At 42.5% G+C, this 17,424-nt stretch overlaps 1 protein-coding gene across 1 annotated transcript in view; it reads left to right on the forward strand.

The window, feature by feature from the left end:
- Positions 1 to 17,424, forward strand: part of FER1L6 (fer-1 like family member 6) — a 137,787-nt gene that overhangs the window by 1,531 nt on the left and 118,832 nt on the right. The window lies entirely within an intron of this gene.

Raw genomic sequence — 17,424 nt, forward strand, 5'->3', positions numbered from 1 at the left:
TGGTTGCATCTTGTGTGTAATTAGCTTCTTTTTTTTTATGGGATTTGCACAGCAAAATTGTTCTTCACTCCTGTTGTAACACAGCCTACTCTGCTGGTTACTTGGTCGCTTTTTAGATATGCTAGGGAGATCTACTGCAAACCATGGATATGCTAATCTTTTGAGATTTTTATCTGCATCTCGAGTCAACTGTGTTCCCTTAGGAAAAAAATTAAATACATTAACATGTATTTCATACCAGTTACTTTTTGCACTTGCCCTAAGTTCCTCTAGAACTTGGTGTTGAATGAGTATAAATATGTAAAACTGCATACTCTGGCAGGATTTTAAGAGCATAGATAGAGAATAGGGGTCTTGTGTAGCAGGCAAGGAGGAATGTCAGGTCTGCAGCCTGCTATAATTCTACATGGAAGTGTATGCTAGCAAGGCATGTCTACATGTAACATGGAATCTGCTTAGCTGCTTATGTCTTATGATACTTTTCTCTAAAATTCTATCTTTCAGTAAGGTAAGGAACTTGCAGGTTACTTAACCAGGTGGTGTTATGGATGGTGTGATCCTGAAACTGCCTCCTCATGGGAATATTGGAGATTCCCAGTAGATTTGAAGCCTTGAAACCATCTGTCAAACGGTCTCAAGTGACTTCTGTCCTAATGTCTTAGGTGTTATCTCTGAGATACACTTTTCATGGTAATGATCATAGAGTGAAAAAAAGAAGGTGCTGAAGTGTTTTTTAAGCTGTGAAAACCAAACTTGTGGGAAATAAAACTAATCAAAAGATGGTCAAGTCAGTGCCTCCAAATACACATATACCTCTTAGCACAGTATGGGATAAATAGCAGTATGATAGCTGTCCTGAAGATTTTATAGCTTTAAATTCATTGTGCTAGGTCTTCCCTTCAATTTTAAGCCTCAGGCTTCCCTGAAGGTTTTGTGGAAGCCTAATGATGCATGCACCAATGCAGCTGAGGCAACTGTATGCTTATTTCATGCTTCCTTTTGTTTATTCTGTTTTTTATTTCCATAATGATTTGGTGTTTATTGGATTAAAGTAACACACTTCAGAAACATTAAGTGTATTGGCAGATTAGATTAGCCTGTCATATTCTACCTGTTAAATCCTTCATTGTTTGTCTAGTTTTTAAGGCACTTTTTTCTTCCTTTTGATTTTAGGAAGGTATTGCAACACTGGATCAGCTCCATGATGCTGGTTCTTCAAGTTTGCTTTTGCAGCCTATTTCTGCAGATACGGGTGTTCCACTTCCTGCCAAGAATCTCATGTTCAAAGAAGGTGTATTATCTGAATGGAACGGATGGTCCCCTTCCTCAGTTTTTTTCAACCACACCTAAGGAACAGGTCAAATAGGGATTCTCATGCATTGATCACTGAATGCCTTTCTTCTATTATGGTTAATTCCTAGTGCCAACCACTAAGAAGTGTACTGCTGCTGCAGCATAACCCATGTAAAGGTAGTGTTACAAAAACGTGTTGTGTTGCAGTATTGGGGAAGTGCTTAAACCGTCTAGAACTTGTTACTCATTACTGCATATCTTGCTGCAACAGAGAGCTTTTTAGCTGTCAGCACTATTTTTATCTTGAGACAATCTTTCTTTTATAACTAAACACACCGTTTCTAGGCTTTCTGATGATTGTTAAATTTCTATGCTGTCACCACAAAATTGCAATAGTAGTTTTCTATGTTCGTTACTCAGACATAAATTCTGTTTAGTTTTGTACTGTATTACTGAAAATCTTTCAGTATAAAGGCAAGAGATTTGGCTCTTCCTCTGAAAGCTCAGTGATACTGTTTAAAAAAAAAAGTATCATGGTGATATGGGGCGTTAAGAATTGTTGAATTCTGCAGTTTGGCTTAACACTGGGGCCTTGACAAGTCAGTACAGTGGAAAGAGATTTGGTGCTTGCAGGAGGCTGAGTTAGTCAGACTCAACAGCCTGCTGATGACTTAAGGCCACTTTGAAGGTGAGTGGTGCACTTTCATCTCTGGTAGAATTTGATGGAGGCGCAGAATTATGGAAGGGCTAAAGTGGTTGGCTCTGTTCATGGGGTTCTCCATGATAATATGGATTCATCTCGCTCTTTTTATGAAACCAGGAGTGTCTGAGATTTGATCACACCGGGAGTTAGTCCCTCATTGTTATTTGAAGCTGGTGATGATTGCTGTGGGAAAACTCCTGATGTCATAAGTTGAGTTTAAGGTAGATAACTGGATCTGTCCTGTTGATTAATGTTTGAAAGAACAGAGCTCTTGATTTTTCACATGACAGTTCTTAGCAAAGGAAGATAATAGCAGGGGATGTGTAGGCAGAGACTTCTCGGCATCTGTTTTCCTTGAACCGTTACCTGCTGATTATGACAAACGTTAACAGTGAGCTGTTTCATCTAAAATCATGTTCGGGCTCTATTTGTAGGGGATGATTTTATGTAGTGTGATTTCACTTTGTTTATATTAGGCATTAACAACTTTCTGCCAGCTTAAAAAAGTCTGTCCCATTTAACACACAAGGAGAACTGGAGATGTAAAGTGTTAGGACTTTTAAACCAGCTGTCTAAAGTACTCTGCCAACTCTTTTCTTTACTGGAACTGCCTTGTTTTAAATAGTCATAATTAAAAATGAGACTTAACCTTCCTGTCATTACTAGCCTACAATATGTAATGGACGAAGAATCTGTGGCATAGATGATGCTGGACAACAGCAAGGAGAAAAATGGCAACATATGGGTTTGTATCCTGTTCTGTATGGCTGTAAGAAAAAACATCACAGAAATTTGAAAAGGACAAACATACCACGATAGGATAATGCAGTGTCTTCAGTTACAACTGTGAAAATTCCTTTTTTTTCCTTTTGCTTAATATACATTCCTAAAGCGTAAGTATAGGATTTGTGTTCTAAGAAACTGGAAGTCTGTAGTACTTCAGTTTGCTCAGTGCCGCTTTCTTACATCTGTTTTGGTTTTGTATTTTACCAACAGCAGCTGAACTTACTATTCTGCATATATTAGAGTTAGCTTATTTATATAAAATTGGTCATTTACACTACAGTGACTTTTGTACTGGACATGCATACTCTCCATAGCATTTTTTTAAGTTGCCTTATTTCCTTCAAAAGAAATTAAAGAGGAATTAGATGCCAATCTTCTAGAAATGACAGAGTAAACATTTACTGTGAGAATTGTCGTGTGGAGATTAAGCCAATATCTAGCACTGTAGAGGAGCTAAGCAGTGGTGATGGCTTACACGTTCAGTACTATAGATGTTACTTTAAATGCTACAGTGGGCTGTAGTAGATGAGCTAGTTTGGCGTATTGTATTGAATTTTGCCATGCACTGTCTATACTAGTACGTAAAGTGATGATAGTGCAAGTTGTATGGAAGTTTGAAAATGGATGAAAATTTCTTGTTCTCCCTGCGTATTTTTCAGTGTTACTAAGTGAAGGATACCCTTTCTTATTACATTGTCTAAAGTAAAGTTTCTAAATAAAAGTAGCCTGCTCTTCAGAGTTGTTTAATACCCATAAATCTTAGAGTTAATGGTGAAAATTCCAGATACATTGCAGTTTTTTTAGAACTCAAGCCACTCTAATTTATGTGCTTAAACACTAGTTTAGGAGCTTAAATGTTCAAGTCTGCATATCTGAAGTTTACTGAATAGATTGCAACCAAAGAAATTCGTAAAATACCTGAAACTCAACTACAGCTCCAGTGCTTGGGATGGTCCAGAGGCTTTACTCAGTATGTGACAATTGTTTTAAATATGGTGTAAAAAATAGGATATCAAATATCTTCATACCAAAAGAATCTATTTTATATTGAATTGCAAATAAAGACAAATTAAATCAATTTCTTTTCTTCAGGTAGTTTTATTGACAATGGGGAAAATCACATGCATTACACACTGTAAAGCTGTTTTAAGTTTCTATCTTCAGCAATATTTTTAACTTGCAGAAGAGAGGTTGGCTTTGTGCTCTGGCACAACCCAAGTAGTATTCAGTCTGGAGGGATATACCTGAAGATGTTCAGGAGCCAACTAGAAAGTGTGTTACGTTTGTTTTCAGGTTTTTTGATCATGACTTATTTCACAGTTCTTTCTTCTTTTCCCTCATCATTCTCAAATTATCCTTTATTTTCTTGTTCAGTGTTCCAAATGGTTTGTATTTTGAAGGTTTTTAAAGTACGACTGTAACTGAATACAGTTGCACTCTTCTAATGTGACATTGTTAATATTATACATTGAATTGTACAAAGTCTGTGTTCAGTTAAATTATTGGCACATGTAACAAATGTTTACAAATAAACTGTGGTGTAGGTCAAACTATGTGCAGAATCCTTCACATGCAGTAGTTTTCTTCTTGGGCACAGTGCTAAAATGTCACTCTGTCACTGCAGTGCTCAAGATTACCAAGTGTCATCAAAGTATCTTTTTTTCCTGTATGCATGCAATTCTGCAGAAATGCAGTTTTATCAATGGAAACCCCTTATTTTAGTGTAGTCTTTTCCATGCTCTATGCTTAACCTGTAAGGAGAAGGGAAAATACAAGAGGATGGTGGACACTTATCTCCTTCAGCCACAATCTAAACCTGTAGTGTTTGATACTTGATATTTAAAGGCACTTGTGTTTGTGGTGTCTTACCCATTTTCTTTGACTAGGAACTTGGAAGAAATGAGACCAAAATTGTTATTTGTTTGTTTCTTTAACTGCAGAGAGTCTGACTGATTACAATATAAAAAAGAAATACAGACCTAGATCCTAGATGGTGAATGAAATCTAAAAACCTCCTTCCTGGGTTTAAACTTTCCTTTATTTTATTTTGGATTTTCTTGAGAATGGGTATGTAACTACCTTTTTTCTTTTTTTTTTTTTTCTTCCTTCTCAACCCAGAGTCCTTTTGTTCCACTTGAATACTCCAAATGATTGCCTCTTGCTTTGTCATCGTGATAGAGCCCAAGGGTCCTTTTGGACCACAGATGAAATGTATCTGGTTTTATTGTTCAGCACTTCAAGCTAATATTAATCCTCCCCCCATCCTCTGGAACAAAGCCAAGCTTTTTAATGCTCCTTGAATAGGGCTTTGGGTGACTTTGATAATCAAGATGACTTGCTTAGGAACACTTGGTACAAGATGCCTTTTGGAAATGGGCCTTCTGGTGAGCTGGGACTGGGCAGGCTTCAGGAATTGAGCTGGGCTTGGAAACAAAGTACTTCTGGGGCTGCAGTGAGGTACACATCTCAGGGTTCCATCTTGTACACCTGGAGCTAAATGATGTATGATGTGGTCAGGTTGAGCAAACTTGAATCACTGTCTTCAGTAATGCAGGCTTTAGGGTTGCAGATAACTCCTTGTATCCTTGATTCTTTTGTTAGATGATTCTCCACAGCTTCACAAAATCAAGTATCGCCATGCAAATAGGGTGATGGAGGTGTTGGTTGATGACAACTTTAATGAAATACTGATGTTGGGTTCCTGCAAATTAATGGAGACCTAATTTGTTTAATTGTTGTCTCTTTACATTATGGATCTGCGTCCTGTATCTCTAGGCTTCCGCTCTCCACCCTTTGCTTTCCCCTCCACCCTCCCAACCACTCAGAGAAAGCTATTGTTCCAAGTCCGAGCAGAATTGAGAGAACCTCAAAACAGGTGCACAGCTGACCCATGTTTTCTCCTAATATCTTTCTGTACAACAGCAATATAATTTCTTACAATTGCTTATTTGTTGTTTTGGGTTTTTTTCCTTGCAAATGATATAAGAGAAAGTGTGTTTCTTTGTTTGTTTTTTTTTCCCCTTCTTTCCCCTCTTTTTCAAATGAAGACAGCCAAGGACTGGAGCAGGCTGCCTGAGGTGTTGTGCAGCCTCCATCCGTGGAGGTTTTCAAAAACAGACTGGATAAAGCCCTGAGCAACTTTATCTGATCTGCTGACCTTGCTCTCAGCGGGAGGTTGGACTACAGACCACCTGAGGTCCTTTTCAACCTCAACTATTCTATGCTTCTGGTTATAAAATACATGAAGTGATTTTATACACTTAAGTAGGGCAGGGTCAAATGCTAGACAAAATTCACATTAGTATAGCAGAACATACAGCCAGTAATACAGCACAACACATTTTTGTAAAACTATAGTTCATTGCTACCAGACTACCAGCGTTAGACCAGCTTTATCAATGTGGTATTTGTGCGGTAGCAGGTGCATGGAACCAAATGAGCCAGTGACGAGAAAACTTAATGGCAACAAGAAGACTGGGGCTAGAGCCCATGGCAGCAGTAAAGTACAGAGACCTTGGAGGAGGAGAGGGTGGGTGGAGATGGGGGTGATCAAGCACTGCAGAACAGGAGCGTGATGCTGCTGAGAACAGTAGCAAGAAGGCATGTGGCTGCAGCAACTTGGAAGTTGTTGATGTGCTTCCACGTTCTGTCTTACCTGCTGGTGTCTGGTATGGGGGAATTGACTGCTTTTCGAATTGACTGCTTTCCTTGTCCAGCAGCACTGAATGGCTTCTGTGGCCTCCAGCTCTGGGTGTGAGTTTTGCTGCTGAGACACACACAACACTGCTTCAGCTGTGGCTGTCTAGCAGTAGTGAGTTTCCCTTTGTGACTGTTACACAGGCAAATGCAGAAAGTTTCTTTTTGGTGGTTACTGGACAGCTAACCTGATTTCCTCATCTGAGAGTTGGCTGCTTTTTTATTGACTTTTCTGTCCTATTGTGTTTGGGGTCTTCCCCCTCCATATGAAAGAAGGAAATACTAATGAAGTGGCTGCATCCTTTATGTCTAGACATAATGTGCCTGTAGGAAGCATCCCAGCTGAAAAAAACCATCGTGAGAAACTGAAGAGATCTGTTGCAAAGCTTTCATAGGTTTTTCTGTTGTGTCTTCTGAATTGCTTCTGCACTGTATGCATCAGTGATAATATCACTTGAGAACAGTGGTTTCTGTGTTTGTCTTCTTTCAACCTCTTTGCCATTTTGTTTGTAAATGATAAGGGTTTAGTTCTTTTATGATTTTACCATTGTAAGACTTGAACTTGTTTTTCCTGGGCTGTAGCTTTTGCTTGCTTTCTTTCTAGAGACAGAAAATCTATTGCATTTTCTGCGATACCCATTTTCTTCTTGATGTTTCGTTTCCTGTGCATTTCTGTGCTGCAGCCTCAGCTTTTTACCCGCAGCTGGCCTGCATGTCCCTCTTAGTTGCTTTACACTGTGCTTGTCGTGCATGTGCAAAATCTAACTTTGAATCTCTGCTTATGTCTTTCCTGTTATTCATAATGTTCATGTGTTGGTTTTTTCCCTTTTTTAAAGCCTTTGGCAAGCTGAAAGATTTCTTTCATTGCCGTTATTACCTAAAATCCTGTATGAGGGTGGAGGGACTTCCGTTATTCTGTTTTCTACCACACGTGGGTTTTTACCCTAGCTACAAGTCTGCTGCTTACAGCGTCTGTTTGAAGGGTAGCATTGCACACTGTGATAGCTCTAAATGTCTGTGAGTTATCTTAGAAGAAGCTGCTGAATTCAGACACGGGTTCTGATTGAATGATTTGACAAGACACTGTTTTGTTGTTTCTTCAATTTGTAAGCATGCTGCTTCAAAAGCTGCAGGACAGTGGGGTCCCTAGTCCTGGGAAGAGAGAGATTTAGAAACAACAGGAAGAATTAAGTCAGTTATCGGGAATAAAACATTCCATGTATTATCCATGCTAAACTTCCAGTGATTTGTAAGCTATTCGGTAGCATATATAGCCTGTGACGTGTATATGAGCTATGAGGTTTAGTGAACAGAGTCCAGCAGTGTTGACTGAAAATAGTTGTTGCCATAGAAGGAGTATATTCAACCAGGAAACAGAAATGGAAACAAAAAGAAGCTAATGACAAGAAGGGGAAAGGAATAATAGTCTAGAAAAAGTGCTGGGAGAAGGGGCGAAGTGTCTGTCTGACCTGTTATATCTTAGAGCTCCCTCTTACAGAATTGAGAAATGGAAACTCCTCTTAACAAGTCCTCAAGGACTATTCCTACCCCCAAAAAACTGGGAAAGAAGTTAGACACAGAAATGCGAGGTGCCGAGGGTGTGAGCAGACTGGGACACGGGGAGTAGAAATAGAATCGGAAAGTACTCTCATGGCTTATTTTTCCAACTCTCTGAATTCCTTCAAACAATCAACAGGAATTGGCCTGAATTGTATTTTCACCTGATGTATAAAAACAAAACACATTTTGAAAATGGGTGATGAGGTATTACTCCATTACTCGGATCAACTAGCTGTTGTACTCTGAAATCATATGCTTTAACTGAACTGTACAGTGTGAGTGATGTAATAGCACTTACCAGACTGAGGTTTCTAGACACACAAATGTCTTGCCCTGTAGGTGTCAGCACTTCTCTTGTTATTGTCTTGGCTTCCAGCAACAGGCAGCATGTGGAAAAACCAGTGGATTTGTTCTGTTCTGGTTTGGTTTGGTTGTGGGTTTTTGGTTTTTTTTTAAATTTAAAGTATTATTCAAGTGGATGTTCTTTGCTAGTGAACACTACTGAAGTAAGGCAGTTTTATATAATTAATAGGGAGAGCTCTCCATACTGGATAAAGAGGCTTCAGAAAATAGACTTGGTTAAAATGTTACTTGCAGACTATCATATAGCTGTTTATAAAACTATCTAAATAATAGGACTAAGCCTTTGGCAAATACTGATATGATAAATGATATTCATCTGTTGTAATGAACTTGTTGATTCTATAATCATTGCTGTATATGACAGCATCTCTTAGCTCCAGGTTGGCCAAGTTCTGGCTTTTGAAGCAGAGCCAGGAACCTCTGAGAAAAGGATGGGGTGTAGGACTTTGTTACTCCTTAGGTGCAACTGGTTCACATTCATGTTTGTTTGTCTGTTGTAAATTTAATGAGGGCAGACTTACTTTAACCCAGCTTTCCTGGAGAACTGGAGTCCAGCTCTGGAAAAGTGGTTCATCACTGAGTTAATGCATGGGACTCAAGTGTCTGGGGAACCTGACTCTGAGACAGCTTAGAAGCAGGAGGAGGAGTGTGGTTTCAGCCCAGTGCTGTTTACGTAAGATTTTTTTCTTTTATAATCATGGTTGGGAGGATGGAAGAATGCATACATAGAAAATTGGCATGGTGCATCCCCTCTTTCTCAGACTTGGTACTCTCAGGTGCCTGGCAAGTCTGACAGTGCTAGTGTAGCCATTTGATTCAGAAATAGATTTGGGATTTGTATTCGGAAGACTGCTGAATCTCAGTTTTGTAGCATTCCTTGCACTTTTTGTTCTGCATTGATCCTGGCTGGCAATTTGTGTAGGCTGTCTCTGTATTTCTGACCTTGTGAATTATTGAAGAGAGCTCTTTTCCTTGGTACTAGCTTCCAAGGCAGTCTGATAAAGTATTATTAGCTGAATTTCCATATGGCGGGTTCTAAAGCATCAGTTTCTTTGGCTAACAAATCTGGTTACGTTGGTTCTTATTCTTCATTGGACTGACATTTCTTGTCCTCTTCCTAGAGAGCTGATTTTACAGCTATGCAGAATGTATTCTGAAGGGACTGAATAGATGTCAGTGATGAAACTGAAGGTTTATGCATGGTAACACACACGTGGTGATGTTTCGGAAGGAGATGCTGTGTTTTCATTTCTACTCTTTAGAGCAGATGCATCTCAAATTCATTATTAAACAGATGGTACATTCTATAATTGAAGTGGTCTGTACGTTTGTCTTCAGGCTAGCTGTACAGGAGGTGAAGGTGCTGTGGGGTATGAATAAAGCAAGATAAAGTAGAGTCAATTCCTCTGGACAGGATGGTCTGGAGATTACTTTTTTACTTGAGTTTATGCATTGAAATAATGAATTTATCTATGTCAAGCCTGCAGACTGAGTTCATGGAGCCAGCAGCTCCTGGGGACCTACTGAGCTTGTTTGAAGTGAGGTGAGTTGGGTGAAGGCAGCCCGCCCTGCGCAAAGCCAGCAGCAGTGGAGAGTTTGGCCTTGGCTACCAAATATACCCAAGAGGCCAAGTAAATCCAGGGGGGTGCCTGAGTCAAGCTCTGCTTACGGAAACCGATGCAGGGCAGTGAGTGAGAGACACCCAGGTCGATCAGCTTGTGCCAAAGGAGGCACCTGTGTGGAGCTGCACGTGGACACCTTCTCTGCACAATTTGTGCAAACTTGCACTTTAGACCAGCAAAATTGGAATTGGTTGGCAACTTTTTACAAGCGGTCCTGGATAGGAAGTGCTGATTTCCTGAAAGGGAACTTAATGGGCCCGAGATGCCTGTATGTGTGCAATGGACCCTTTTTCCCTGCCAGAGAGAGATGTCTGTGGGGCACTCAGTCCCTGCTCTGAGCCAGGTGTGCCGCTGCTCTGAAGTGGTATGCTCTTCCTTGCTGTAACTACTATAATTTATATAAATAGCTGCATATTATGGAAAGAAACTCTGTAGTCTGCAATTAAAAAAAATAAAAAAATAAAAATCAGCATCCAATGTAGAAGAATTGTTTATAGTCCTTGCTCTGAGTTGGGCAGAACAGCTGCTTTGTTTACCAAGGGAAAAATCTAAATAATGCTTTCTTAGGATGTAGAACAAACCGTTACTTTTTTGTAAACTGATTTTTAACTCTCAGCCAGTGGTACCACTGTCCTGCTGATACTGGAAAAGTACCAATTGCTGCTGACAGGGTTTGAATAGGATGCAAACAGCAGGCAGGGCTTCTCCAATCCAACAGAGAGCAGTCTTGCATTTAAAAAATGAGACTAATCTATTGCAGAGAAGTGCTGTTGTGTCTTCTCCTCCTAGGTTAGGAGTGAGAGCAGCTACCCAGAAGCTTTTGATTTTAGGAAAACGTACTTTTGTTTTTCTAAACAGGCCCTCTCCTCTCCTATCCCTATTCCTGGCTGAATCTCCATCTGCAGAGAGTGGATGAGCTTGTGAAGGTGTTAAGCTTCTGACAGCAGCTCCTGGCTTGGCTTCTTGCTTTTACTTTATCTTTGCAAGTGCTTACGGGGCAGAATTGGCTGTGCGCTGGTGCGGTGCCTGCAGCAGTGGTCCCTAGCTGTCCACCGAGGACCCTGGGAGGCATCGGCGTGGTGTGCCCTGCAAGCCGCATCCCCGCCTGGCCGATTGCCTTTTCTCAAAGATGGTGAGTTTGTAGCGTTCAAACAGCCCAGCTGCCAACCTGTGTGTGCTTGCTTGCAGTCAGCGTGCAAAGACCATCGCTCCCCTTGCGCTTAAAAGGGACCCCTGGACCGCTTCAGCAGCACAGCCCGAGGAGATGTCCCTAAAAGGAAAGTGTCATCCCTGTATCCTACCCCTTTGTACCATCCCGTACTAGCAAAATGAGGCTGGATTCCCTGCTGCTCTCGCAGTGGGGTGGGTGTTGGCTGGCTTGTAAACCCAAGCTGCTGGCATGGTGTGATGGATTATCTTATGTCATCTGTAAACAGGTGTCCCCTGGGCTCCAGGTTATGCTTTGGTTTTTTTCTGGGCTAACAGACATACAATCGGGTAATATTTTGTGGGATGAGTGAAGGAGAGAGAGAGGAAGAAATGATTCTTAGTGTGTAGATCTTATTAGACTTCAAGGAAAGAAACTTAAGAATTTTTAATGCTCTTAATAGATTTCCATTTGCTTGAGGGGAGAAGAGCTCAGGTGGATTTAAAATATTTAGGTGATCAGTTTAGTTTGATTAAACACTATGAGGTCTGCCACTGAAGAAAGTTGACATGATGGAAAAAAAAAATCTCCCCTTCTGAGACCAATTAGTCTGTGCTAAGCTCAATTAGCAGCGCTGGTGTGGTGATCCAAGGGAAGGAGTCTGGCACTGGGATACCTCTGAGCTCTTAGCAGGTCTGCAGGGGAAGAAGAGTAGAAATTGATGGTACCATGCAACTGAGGGGACTTACAGGAATACTATTGTTATTGCTGCTACATTTCTATGCCGGGACTGCTGGGACAGGATTGCTTTTGCAGATCTTTCCACTCCATTTGCTCCAGCTCTGCTGTCAAACCCACGACTTGCTCCATGTTGTTATTCCAGCACATAACAGCTCTTTGGAAAGGGTTTTTCCCCATGACAGAACCGTGCTGTGTCTGTCAACCGAGGCTCCTGCCTGTACCCGGCTGCACACCTCCCCTTCCCACCCACAGCACCTTTACCGTGCTGGACGAGAAGAGACGGAGATGAAATGCATCCCAAACTGCTCCTGAACATCTTGGGGTCCTGTCATCTCAGCTGGCTTCAGAAAGGTCTGTGCAGGCACTTGAGGCTGGAAGGGACAGCTGGGCCACTGGGCAGCCACGGCCACTGGGTGTTTAATAACCAGCAGAGAGGACTCTGAAGAGCTGTACTGTCTCTGTAAGAACAAACTGTGTCTCCTGACGGTATGCTTTGATAACTGAGTCTTTCAGAACTGCAAAGCTGTATGTAGCCATTACATTTGGAAAGACTGGTCCGTGCATGAGAAAAATTAAGACTGATGTCGGCAGAAGCCTTGCAAAGCGTTAGAAGACACAGAGGGTTACACATGGGGAAAAAATGCAGCAAGCTTTTTATAACGCCGTGGACTCCTTTTTACTGTTAGGTTGTATTTGTGTCACTGAAATAAATCTTTCCAATCATAATCACTATAAAGTTTAATTTTTCTAGAGCAGGGAAACGAATGGCATCTCAGGAAGAGGGTAATTGTGCTTCAAAGTGGAGATGTCATTCTGGAATAGGGTTATTTTTAATCTGGGATTAGGTGCCCCCATGGGGAATTAGTGATATACCTGAACTGCCTGATCACTGCTGGAGCATTGCTTGCCCCTTCTTCTGGCCTCACGTGGTCTTACAGGTTTCATCTGTTTAAAGTTTGCTTTGTCATACATTATGGTCCCCGAGGTTTAAAAATAGGAGCTAATTTAATAGCAAGCTTCAAACTGCCAATCAAACTTTACTTGCACATGAAGGAAAAAAATGACAGAAAATGTTCAAATGCTCCAAAGAAGTCTTCAAATGAACTTACCTGTCAAATAAGTTGGGTTTTGGTGGTGTTTTTTTTTTTAATCATCGTGTATGTCTGGTAAAGACTGTCGCTATCCTCTGGGTTCAGGCTTAGCTTGAAAAAGAAAGATTTTGCAGAACTGCGCTCCTACCTCCAAACTACCTTTGACTTTTGCAGATAAATTTATTGACGGATGGGTTGCAACCAACCCTTCCTGCCTCCCATTCCCCGTTCCTCAGCAAATTTCTGCCCCAGGGAGCTCTGCAGAGGTAGGACACCCTGCAGAATTTGCTCTCTGTGCAATGCTTCTCTGCAGGGACCCACCTCTGTGCAGAGACTGGTCGAGCCCAGCTGATTTCAACCTGATTTAAGGGATTATTAAGAAGGTGGCTCCAGCTCCTGAGCTCACCTGGTCATAAGTCAAAGCAGTGGGGTGGCTGAAGTGGTGGCCAGCCAGGCCTTGGTGGTGGTCGTGGCTTTGTGGGTGACGTGGCCACAGTTGGCTGCCATGGTTAAGATGTGCACGGGCTGAGCATGTGTTCCCGTGCCTTCAGTTTTTCTAGTCTTTTTATTGTCTTTTCTTTTAAAAAATGTTTAAAGGAGGAGGGGAGGGAATGGCCTCTGACACTGAAGTGTCACTGGATATCTCTTCCCACTTGGGAATATTTCATGGAGGGTTTTGGCTTTTTATAGCGGCTCCAGTGAGCCAGTTTGCTGTCTTCACTTCTCGGACACCCAACACGTGTACAGCGGTGGGATGAAAAGGTTTCCTCTTGGGTTTCATAGAAATCCTAGCAGAAAATTTAAATGCCCATTCTGAGCATGGTTTACATATATTTAAAATGTCCACCGTGGGGATATATACCTCTCGTCTCCTTGCCATGATCCTGTAGCTGGATACCTAATGGTCTCCTGGTTTCAAAGGCCAGTCTCAGGAAAGCACTTTCCTGAATTATCTGGGGCTATAGAGTAATTACAGCCTCTGACGTTTACATTGACAAAATGGTCAGAGTTTGCATTTGGGGAGCACTCTGCAATTCTTTTCTGCCCTGATGTGAATGATTGGCACTGGTGTTTTGTACTGGAGAGGAACTGGATTCATTTGCTGACTTAACTGCTTTGGAAAACAACAAAAGTGTTGTCCCCAGAGCAGTTTTGTTTTTTTCACATAACACTGGCAGCAGTGGGCGGAGGGGGCAGGCTCTGCCCCTCGCTGCCTTTGGAAACATCCTGCTTTGGATCAACCGTGGGAAACGATCAAAAGCAAATTTCCTTGCAGCAGATCAGTTTGAAAAGGCTGTGGAAACTGAAGCTGGTTATTATCAGGAGGAAAACTGTTATCACCAAAGAGTAACATGATTTTCTTTGTTTCGGTCTTTCTAAAGAAGCTCTGCCAAGGTGGACAGGGGTATAAGCAACATGGGTGTAAAGAGGAGGGCTGACACATCTGACGTGAGCTCGGATAGCTTGTATGAGTGTGGAGCTTCTCCCTGATGCCCCCGAGACCTCTCAGCAATTTGTTTTATTTCAGCAGACTGAGGTGCTTTAGGAACAGGCAATGTGCTTCCCTTGGTGGGGCACTTCTGTATGCTGTCAGGGTGTCAGAACTGGCTCCCGGGTGAGAGGCAGAGCTGAGCGCCGTGTCCATAGCCTGGAACCACAGGGCACCCAGGGAGAGGCGGTGGCATCCTTCACAGCCCCTCTTTGCTCCCTGCTGCTTTCACAGGTGAGGAAACAACAGGTTAAACGGGGCGCAGGAGCTCGACTTCTGACATTAGCACTGCTGCTGACTTCCTCTGGGCCTTTGCAAGTTGCTTTGCTGCTGCTTTCCTCGTCAGTGAGATGCAAATCCAACATCACTGGCCTCGCTAAGGGGCTGTGAGGACTCGCTGCCATCACCTCTGCAAAACCTCTCACGGAGGAGTCGGGCGCTGTAAGAGCGTTTCTGTTGCTGCAAGCGCAGCGGAGATTGCCCGGCTGAGTTAGTTGTGTGCTTGCTCTCCTGGGGACACTTCAGCACAGCCAGGGCTTGCTGGGTCCTTGGGCCGGCTGTGCCGAGCTCCCTTCTGCCAGGGTTAAGCTGCAAGAAAGCTGCTAGCTTAAATGGGGCTTATCTTAGGTCTTTGCGATTTCCCCAGCAGGTTCAGTTTCCTTCCTTCAGAGGACTTCAGCAAGGCAGCGCTTAGGGAGGCTGGGCTGCAAAGCTTAGCAGCATCCCTGAGCACCCTGACCTATTTAACATGTCAATCTAATATGCTTAACAGGCAGCTCATCGGGACTAGCTGGGGTTAGGTATGTCTCCAGCCTGAGGACAACCAGCAGGTGACTGCAGGGATCTTGCACCCTGTTCTTCAGCTCCTCTTTTATTGCCTGACTGATAAACCATCACGGTGTTGTGGGACACTGCAGGTGCTTTCTCGTTTTGCCACCCTCGAGCTATGCTGCTTTTTAATGTAGCTGTGTACTTTCCAGTTAGGATTGTGGAAGGCAATGCAGAGGTCTGGATGCTTGAGATACAGTTCATTACCCCAATCCTCCTGCACCTCTGTCATCTTAACTGTGAGCTACGGTGGGGTGAAAGAAAAGAGCTAGAGAATGGTTGGCTTTGGTTATTTAGGTATTGAAGGGTTTTGGTGGTGCAGAAGGGGACGGTTTTAGTGGCTGTCCCTGGGATGCCCCCAGTCCCACATGTACAGACCAGGGAGTGTGCTCTTGAATTTTGTAGCAGTACCTGTAGCTGTGTCCGACCTTGAGGTAGAAGCTAACATTTCTGTAGGTAATTAATACAGTCATCAGGATCCCAGGAGGCTTTTTCTCTCCTTCTCCAAACAAATCCAAATTTCCATGTAATGATGAATCCATCATGTTAATTATAGCTTTAGGGAAAGGTTAACCCTACCTGCCAACAGCTCATCTGCATTGCTGAGATACAGGTCAGACTCAGGAAGAATTTATTTCTGCTGCAGATCTGTATTTAATCATGGTAGCAGTTCTAGGTTTTATTATTATAAGAGCACAGACACCCTCTATTAATTCGTATTGTATTGCTGTGCCTGTCACACCTGGGCTTGGGGCCTCAGTGCTCAGTGGCTTCTCAGGCTGCGTGAGGCTGCCTACAGATGGGTGGTGTGGGGAGGGGTCTCAGGGCAGAGATTGCGGTTTTGGGGGAAGAAAAGAATGCTTAAACCAAATGAAAATGGATGAAGGTCTTCTGAGGTTTGGGGCATCTTATTAATATTTAGAAATAGAGCTCCTAGCTCTGAAAATTACAGAATCATGGTGTGTATCAAGTCATTTTGCTGCAGGCTTATCTTACCCTAAGTGGTACAGATGAGAATGACTGTGACTGCATTGTGCCATCTTATTTGTAAATAAAAATAGGTAGGCCACCAGTGACTTTGCTACAAGCAGTATAAATACCTCCTTATTAATAATTTAAAAAAAAACCCCAACATGCTTCACCCCTGAAGGCTGCATTTCTAAGGAATTATAACAAGGTCAGAAAGGTCTTGCAGCTGGCACTGTGATGTTTGCATGGTACCTGCAGAACACCGCATCGATGCTCTGGAAGTGATGGAGACCTTTTCCGCTCAACTTATCCCTTCCTTGTGTTACTGCCAGGGCTCGAGCCAGCGGAAGGTCAAATGCAGGTGAATGGAGGGAGATGCCTCAGGAGATGTTCCAGCTCTGTGCTGGGCTGTGTCTAAAAAGCATCGAGCCCTGAAGGAATGAATTTGCTGTAGATTTGTAAACTTGACTGAACTTAGGACTTTCATTGCCCAGAAAGCTACTGGAAGATTGTTCTGCACCCTGCATGGCAGGGACAGCCCCGTCCTTGCTGTGAAGAGCTCCTATGCAATGTTGCCTGCTGCTGCTGAAACCTCAGGGTCTGATGGACAATTTTCTATGAAGCTGGTAGGGAAGTTGTGTATGTATCTGTGGAAGGTGTATATACAATGCCACGTACATGTTCCTTTCTTCTATACCCTCTTTCCCTGCTCTGAAAAGTCCCCTGTCAAATGCCTCTGGAGGAAATGCTCTTAGATCGGTGAGTCTCTACATCTGAAATACAGAAAAGCCTCCTACCTTATTACCCTGTCAGAGACTTTCCCGGGGAGATCCGCATCATCCGTTTCTGTCACCTTCAAGAGACAGATGTTAAATGTACAAATCCATAGCAAAAAACCATCTTTGTCCCACTGGTAAGTTGATTAAAACTCCTGTACTGAAATGCTGAAGAGCAAAGAAAAAAACCCAGAGGTGTTAACGAATAGTTTGGAGCTAATTAAAATCTAAATCTGCTAATCCTGTGAAAACAGCTCACCTTTCTGTGCTATGTGCTGCCTCATTTCAAGGCAGGTGATACCACATTGTCATGAAGTGACTAAAATTGGCCAAAGTGGCCATCGTTCCATGTGCTATTGG

The sequence above is a fragment of the Accipiter gentilis genome, chromosome 2 (genome assembly GCF_929443795.1).
Source record: "Accipiter gentilis chromosome 2, bAccGen1.1, whole genome shotgun sequence".
Taxonomy (NCBI): Eukaryota; Metazoa; Chordata; class Aves; order Accipitriformes; family Accipitridae; genus Astur; species Astur gentilis.